The sequence below is a fragment of the Aegilops tauschii genome, chromosome 7 (genome assembly GCF_002575655.3).
Source record: "Aegilops tauschii subsp. strangulata cultivar AL8/78 chromosome 7, Aet v6.0, whole genome shotgun sequence".
In the NCBI taxonomy this organism is placed as follows: Eukaryota; Viridiplantae; Streptophyta; class Magnoliopsida; order Poales; family Poaceae; genus Aegilops; species Aegilops tauschii.
The window spans coordinates 1,328,599-1,337,438 of NC_053041.3; the positions used below are offsets into that span (position 1 = coordinate 1,328,599).

The 8,840-nt window shown below is 41.4% G+C and overlaps 1 long non-coding RNA gene across 1 annotated transcript; it reads left to right on the forward strand.

The window, feature by feature from the left end:
- The first annotated feature begins 1,980 nt into the window (after positions 1 to 1,980).
- Positions 1,981 to 2,533, forward strand: LOC120972447 (uncharacterized). The gene is made up of 2 exons (XR_005766788.2): positions 1,981 to 2,098; positions 2,277 to 2,533. It is a non-coding gene; the product is annotated as an uncharacterized lncRNA (long non-coding RNA).
- Positions 2,534 to 8,840: the final 6,307 nt, after the last annotated feature.

Consider the following 8,840-nt stretch of genomic DNA (forward strand, 5'->3'; position numbering starts at 1 on the left):
CATAATCATGAAATAGAACAGCACGTGCCACACCGAGGAATGAACAACACGTGCTGCCTGTCGGGGAGGTGCAAAGGCTCCTGCCATCTGTTCCAGCCCGCCTCCCCATGTAACAACGTCGCGCTCCAGCAGCAGCTCATCTCCACGCAGCATGAGCTCCGGGCCGTCTCCATCTCCAGCACCAGAGCCCGCATGGAACGCGAGCACGAGCCCCTGACCAACGCCGGGGACGTGCTGCGCCATGGAGGACTTCGGAGCTCAAGCGCAGGTGGACAAGAGGTGTTCAAGGGAATGCCAAAGAGAGAGGGAGAGGAGGAAGAAGAAGATCGTGGGCCGCACCTGTAATAATGTCAACTGAACGGTCAAAATAAAAAGAGTTGACTTTGTTGCCATGTCAGCCCTGACCCGTGGATTCCGCATGTCATAAACGTGTTGAAATCGTCTAAACTAGCTATTATCTGAAAGTGATTAATTTTTAGTCACATCTAAAAAAAATAGTTCTCAAAATGTGGTAGTTCAATTGGATGCAAACCCCTAAGAGCAAGTACAATAGGGTGACATAAGCAGGCTATGAGGAATAGAATAATATATTTTTGCTTAGTTGGAGGAGAGAGAAGAGAAGCGGACTCTTGGTTAGTAGCCAGCTGCAACACAAGACCCAAGACGCTCTATGAGGATGTAAGGTGGGACAACTATTGATAAACTAATACATATTTAAAACTTATACATGCCGACTAAGAGGTTGGCTGTAGACGATATGGCAACTCCTTATAGCCGACCGTTGGCTGTATTATTAACAATGCTCTAAAGTGGTACTCCCTCCATCACAGTTTAGGGAGTGCGCTTCAACAATCTCTGGAACCAAGACGATTAGCGATTGGACTGAAAAATAGAATCGGTAGTTATAGCACGGCGCCTATTACTAAAGTAATTAATGCGTACACACATGCATGAAGTGCTTCCACCCCGTGTATACATATGCATGCAGTTATTCCACTCCGCGTAAGTTGTGGGCTGGATTGCGGTTATCACACCCTAATTAAGTGGCACTAAATCAAACGCGTCTAAAATCCCTTCGGTGGTGAAAATGCACGAGAATTGAAGCGCATCGTGTAAACTGTGACTGAGGGAGTAGTTTTTTCGTCAATCACTCCTTCTATATCCCTTCAGCAAAAAAATGTCTGTGGCATGCATTTATGTGTATATTCTGGGTTTTGTAGAAATATTATTAGGAAGGTATATCTCTGGATTGGATACATCAGATTTTTGCATTGTTGTCTTGTAGGCAGGTCATAAGTGACGCTTCTTTATTTTGTATATCAGCCTTTCAAAAATAGATTCCTGCCGTGTTGCTGCATGTCGTCACTTCAAGCCATGGTCCGGTGGCAGTAATGGCCTGCAAATAAATATTGCTTTCTTGTAAAACTAGTACTCTCTGTAAACTAATATAAGAGCGTTTAAATTACTAAAGTAATGATCAAAACGCTCTTATATTTTACGGAGGGAGTACATGCGTATGTGCAATGCACATCGGTAGTAGGTAGAATAATAATTGCACATTGATATCATGCAGAAAATTCATAGCGCGTTTGATAATAGGTAGGATACTGTATTAGTTAGGTGCTAATTATGTGGATAGTCCATATTTATTATGTTGTTAATTGCACACTAAATATGTTGAGCGCTCGCCATCGGAGAAATATAGGTCATCAGATCGACACTCTTTGATGGCTAAGATTTGCTGCATCTGCCCCTTTGGGTCTTTTTATATTGGTACAGATATAGATATAGATATAGTTATAGATGATGGTATCTTCTCCCAAAAATAATTTACAACATTCATTTGCTTCTCAAATATTGCTTTAATTCAAATATTAAATGATTCAAATTTATGGTGCTCCAAAACATTAATTTGCTTCTATAAAAGTACTGCCAAAAGAGAGCTTTGCAACCCACAGATATTCCGAAGAACGACATAACATAGAGAAGGAAAAAAGGCTGTCATGGCAATATTCAAGAAGAACACAAGTGCCCAGTGTTTGTTTGGCTCTTGTGGTCATGGCGGCTGTCATTTCGTCTTGTGATGCGTTTGGCCCAGGTACATGCATCTCTGACCTAACTATAAGTAACTGTGGTTTTGCCATGTGATGCTAATTTTCTATATAGTTCACAATATTGAGTTGTATGGATCTTATGGCATCTGGTCCATGTTGAAGCATAACTTGACATATTGTCTGGGTATTCTTCTAAACAATGTTCTTTTTATGAATATGCAGAAGGAGGATGTTTCATGCCTTTCTTGCAATGCGATCTAGACATGTGCAGGCGTGACTGCAACGGTTTATTTGCCTATTGCACACCGGTAGGAGAATTTCACCACCGTTGTTGTTGCGCTCCCAAGAAACTCAGTGCATCTGTTGATAAGAATAGTCGTCCTTGATATATGCATTCCTAAATTGTAGTTTATATGTCACTGCTTTTTCTCGGATCGAATGCTACCCGATTAAATAAAATTTATCGCCATTGAAAAAAATACTGCTCCCAAGATATTTACGTATCGTGTGAAACTGTAATGCTTCGTTTGTATGTTCATATTCAGACTTCGACATTGATATTGGGGCCAATATCAATTTAATTTGGACATTGATATGGACATTTAAGATAAATTCTGCTCTTTGGATGTTGATATATTTGACACTTAGACATTGACATTGAGACCAATTTTAAATCTTGCTTAGATGTCCATATTGTTCATTTGGCACTTGGCCGACATGTCATACTCTGTCTGGCCTCCACAATTTTCCGTCGACTTCTCTTCTGGCGGAACGATCACTGCCGACAATCGTACAATTGACATGCAAAAAGAGGGGTTGGAAAAAAGGGAGGAATTGGAGCTATGCTCGTCCCATGCCCTTTCTCATCCCCTCACGGAACTCGACCCTCACCTTCCCCTCGTGTCGCCGTCGATGCAGAGCCACGATGCCGCCAATAACCCCTCTTTACAACTCCATTTCTTTTTTAGTGCCAGCCAGTCTCGTGCACTACATCCTCCGCTGCCTCCAGCTTCATCCGCGTGAGTGCACTATGCTCCATCCTCAGAGGACGAATGCTTTCCCGCTGCTGCCGACTTCGAGTTCGGCTCACGCCATAGCCACGACATTGCATTGATGACCCCACCATGAGCTCCGGCGAGGAGGCATTTCACTCTGGTGGCATCCGCGTTGGCTACCTTTCCCCCATCCACCAAGAAACGGGCCACGAGGAGCGGGAGGAGCTGGGCGGCTTCGACAACCATGCATGTGCGGCGGCCTCACTGCGTCAGGTTAGCTCGAAGGGGGAAGCGGCCGGCTGGGCACTGCGGCTCGTAGGGGGAAGTGGAGGTCGTGGTCGTAGGCAAGGAGGAAGCGCTTGGGTCCATGACTCCTTCCCCTTTTACCTTAATGGGTATTAGGGAATCTCCAATGTTGACCCCCAAATAGACATCGTATCCATCTACGGAACAGTGGGGAGCACTCCTCGGACACTGATACGGGAGCCATTCATCCAAAGTTGTTTCCTAAACAGGGTCAGCCCTGTGTTTTGGAAGGCCCTAGGGCGAACTCGACAACATGGGACCCTAAGTCGTAAGACCATATATATGTGTGGACAATCAAATTTAATTGGGGTGACTCATCATAAAAGTAAATAGATAGGCCCTTCGCACAGGGAAGCAGGGATTTGTAGAGGTGCCAGAGCTCGATTTTGAAACAGAGATAGATAATATTTTGAGCGGCATACTTTCATTGTCAACATAACAACCGAGAGATCTCGATATCTTCCATGCTACACACATTATAGGCGGTTCCCAAGCAGAATGGTAAAGTTTATACTCCCCCAGCACTAACAAGCATCAATCCATGGCTTGCCCGAAACGACGGGTGCCTCCAACTAACAACAGTCCTGGGGGAGTTTTGTTTGCAATTATTTTGATTTGGTTTGAGCATGGGACTGGGCATCCCGGTGACCAACCATTTTCTCGTGAGTGAGGAGCGGAGTCCACTCCTCTTGAGAATAACCCGCCTAGCATGGAAGATACAGACAGTCCTAGTTGAGACATGAGCTATTCGAGCATACAAAACAGAATTTCATTTGAAGGTTTAGAATTTGGCACATACAAATTTACTTGGAACGGCAGGTAGATACCGCATATAGGAAGGTATGATGGACTCATATGGAATAACTTTGGGGTTTACGGAAGTGGATGCACACGCAGTATTCCCCCTTAGTACAAGTGAAGGCTAGAAAAGGACTGGGAAGCGACCAACTAGAGAGCGACAACAGTCATGAACATGCATTAAAATTAATCAACACTGAGTGCAAGGATGAGTAGGATATAATTCACCATGAACATAAATATCGTGGAGGCTATGTTGATTTTGTTTCAACTACATGCGTGAACATGTGCCAAGTCAAGCCACTCGAACCGTTCAAAGGAGGATGCCACCATATCATACCACATCACAACCATTTGAATAGCATGTTGGCACGCAAGGTAAACCATTATAAACTACTAGCTAATTAAGCATGGCATGAGCAACTATAATCTCTAATTGTCATTGCAAACATGTTTCATTCATAATAGGCTGAATCTGGAACGATGAACCAATCATATTTACAAAAACAAGAAAGGTCGAGTTCATACCAGCTTCTCTTATCTCAATCGATCCATCATATATCATCATTATTGCCTTTCACTCGCACGACCAAACGGTGTGGATAATAATAATAGTGCACGTGCATTGGACTAAGCTGGAATCTGCAAGCATTTAATTCAAGGGAGAAGACAAGGTAATATGGGCTCTTGGTTAAATCAACAATAATGCATATAAGAGCCACTTTAACATTTTCATCATGGTTCTCTCCTATCGACCCCCAAAGAAAAGAGAAGAAATAAAACTATTTACACGGGAAAGCTCCCAACAAACAAAAGAAGAACGAGAAATCTTTTTTGGGTTTTCTTTTAGTTACTACTACTACAGGCATGGAAAGTAAACGGCTACAACTATTTTTTTATTTTCTTAAGGTTTTTCAAACACACCAGAAGAAGCTTAGAACTAGAAAATAAACTAGCATGGATAATACCATGAAAAAGTATGAGCACCGACAACTGGCATGAGTGTGTGAACAAGAATGTAATGTCTGTGAGAAATACGTACGCCCCCAAGCTTAGGCTTTTGGCCTAAGTTGGTCTATACCCACGGATGGCCTGGCGGGTATCCAAAGTTGTAACTGGGGTCGTACTGAGATGTAGCAGCTACTGCCTCAAGAGTTGCAGCTTGGAGGCGAGCTGCCTCCGTCCCGCTCTCGTACTCGTTTGCCTCCTCTCTGGTTATAACATATCTCCTTTTTGCCTGAAAGTCAAAGAAAGTAGGAGCAGGGAGAGTAATATGGACAACGTGACGTCTGTCAAAGATTAGTCGATACTTGAGAGACTGTTGATTCCTCTCAACAAACTGATGACGAACCGTAGCATTAAAATCTAGATAAGCAGGAGGCAACTCCATATCATTTTCATGAATGGGGTACCTCAAGAAAATTAGCTAAACAGGCTGCATAAATTCCCCCAAACAAATCTCCGCTAATACTGTTATGATGCAACCTTCGTGCAACAATAGCTCCCAAGTTATATTGTTTATCTCTCTAATACAGCACTCTTGAGAACACTAAGATTGGGAACGCACATGTGACATGCCTCGTCCTTACCGTTAATACATCTACCTACAAAGAGAGAAAAATAATGTATGGCAGGAAAATGAATGCTTCCTATGGTAGCTTGCGTGATTTCCCTAGATTCCCCCACAGTTATACTAGCAAGAAAGTCTTTATATTCAGATTTGCGAGGTTCACTAGCACTACCCCACTGCGGGAGTTTACAAATAGTATTAAAATCCTCTAAATCCATGGTATAAGATTTATCATAAATATCAAACAGGACCATGTGAGAATTGCGTGATGATGTAAATTTAAACCTTCTCACAAAAGAGTCAGTTAGGTAGTAGTATTGAGGGCACTTATCTGACACGAAGCCCTCGAGTTCAGCATTACGCACATACGCGTCAAACTCCTCCTTAATGCCCGCTTGAACCATAAAATCTTCTGACGACCATTCACAAGGCCGCACTTGAGCTTCTCTTGCTAGTTCATAGTCCGGCTCACATATTGTGAGCCTTGGTGCTTGCTTCCTTGATGAACCACCTTGGTAAATTTTCCTAAACATATTTCTTCCTCTGGAAAATTTCTGAAATTTTTAGTTACTCAAAAATAAAAGTGAACCAAACTCAACAAGATTGGTAGCAACTACTCCCACAAGTGCCTAGAGACTATATCATGCATTAGAACTACTTGGGACCATATAAATTTGACATGCAAGCTCAAGAACAGGGTCATCTAAGCAGCAAAAATTTGCAATAAATAAAGCACTAGAACAAAAACTAATTGGACCATTGGAGGAGTCACATACCGAAGAACAATCCCCAAAAGCAGTTTTGTGAGTGGGGCTTTGAGCAAGGAGATCGAAAATCGCAGCAAGATGAGCTAGAACACGGGTTTGAGCTGTGTGGTGATTTTTTCTGGAGGAAGACGAAATGTGTCGGTGCATGAATAAGTGGAGGGGGTCCACGTGGGGCCCACGAGGTAGGGGCGCACGCAGGGGGTGGTGCGCGCCCTGGACCCTCGTGGCCAGGTGGTGGCTCCCCCTCGTGTGTTCTCAGTGCCAGATATTCTTAAATATTCTACAAAAAATCATATTTCAATTTCGGGGCATTTGGAGAACTTTTATTTTCGGGGTATTTTTTATTGCATGGACAATTTAGAAAACAGACAGAAAATACTCCTTTTGATTTATTTAATCTAAATAACAGAAAGTAAAAGGAGGGTACAAAGAGTTGTGCTTTCTAACTTCATCCATCTCATGCTCATCAAAAGGAATCCACTAACAAGGTTGATCAAGTCTTGTTAACAAACTCATTCCGAATCGCATGAAACCGGAGAATTTTCAAATAGCACTAGGTTACCTCAACGGGAATATGGACATCCCCAAAAATAAGAATATCATATTTCTTCTTGACAGTAGCAAGAGGAAATTCAAAAGGCATAACACTATTCAAATCAAGTCTACGATATAAAGAGAGAGGCATAACACTAACACCGGCTCCAAGATCACATCAAGCAGTTTTAACATAGTTTCTTTTAATGGAGCAGGGTATAGTTGGTACTCCTGGATCTCCAAGTTTCTTAGGTATTCCACCCTTAAAAGTATAATTAGCAAGCATGGTGGAAATTTCAGCTTCCGGTATCTTTCATTTATTTGTAACAATATCTTTCATGTACTTAGCATAGGGATTCATTTTAAGCATATCAGTCAAACGCATACGCAAAAAGATAGGTCTAATCATTTCAGCAAAGCGCTCAAAATCCTCATCATCCTTTTCCTTGGATGGCTTAGGAGGAAAAGGCATGGGTTTCTGAACCCATGGTTCTCTTTCTTTACCGTGCTTCCTAGCAACAAAGTCTTTCTTATCATAACGTTGATTCTTTGATTGTGGGTTATCAAGATCAACATCATGTTCAATCTCTACATCATTATTATTGCTAGGTTGAGCATCAACATGAACATCATCATTAACATTATCACTAGGTTCATGTTCATCACCAGATTGTGTTTCAGCATCAGAAACAGAAATATCATTGGGATTCTCAAGTGTGTCAACAACAGGTTCACTAGAAGCATGCAAAGTCCTATCATTTTTCTTTTTCTTCCTCTTAGATGGACTAGGTGCATCAACATTAGTTCTCTAAGAATCTTGCTCAATTCTCTTAGGGTGGCCCTCAGGATACAAAGGTTCCTGAGTCATTTTGCCCCCTCTAGTCATAACTCTAACAACATTATCATTTTTCTTATTATTTAATTCATTGAGCAAATCATTTTGAGCTTTAAGCACTTGTTCAACTTGAGTGGTGACCATAGAAGCATATTTACTAATAAGGTTAAGTTCACCTTTAACTCTAGACATATAATCACTCAAGTGTTCAATCATATAAGCATTGCGTTTCAATTGTCTACCAACATAAGCATTGAAGTTTTCCATTTTAACCATAAAGTCATCAAACTCATCCAAGCATTGGCTAGTAAACTTAGTCGACGGTATTTCAACTTTATCATATCTATAGAGAGAATTTACCTTTACTACCTGTGTCGGGTTATCAAGACCACACATTTCTTCAATAGGCGGTAAATTTAGACTATGTATTTCTTCAATAGGCGGTAAATTCTTAATATCTTCAGCTTTAATACCTTTTCCTTTCATGGATTTCTTTGCCTCTTTCTATATCTTCAGGACTGAGAAATAGAATACCCCTTTTCTTCGGAGTTGGTTTTGGAGTTGGTTCAGGAACTGTCCAATTATTTTCATTACTCAACATATTATTCAATAGCAATTCAGCTTGATCAACAGTTCTTTCCCTGAAAACACAACCAGCACAACTATCCAGGTGGTCTCTGGAAGCATCAGTTAGTCCATTATAAAAGATATCAAGTATTTCATTTTTCTTGAGAGGATGATCAGGCAAAGCATTAAGTAATTGGAGAAGCCCCCCAAGCTTGTGGGAGACTCTCTTCTTCAATTTGCAAAAAATTATATATTTCCCTTAAGGCAGCTTGTTTCTTATGAGCGGGGAAATATTTAGCAGAGAAGTAATATATCATATCTTGGGAACTACGCACACAACCAGGATCAAGAGAATTAAACCATATTTTAGCATCACCCTTTAATGAGAACATAAATAACTTAAGGATATAGTAG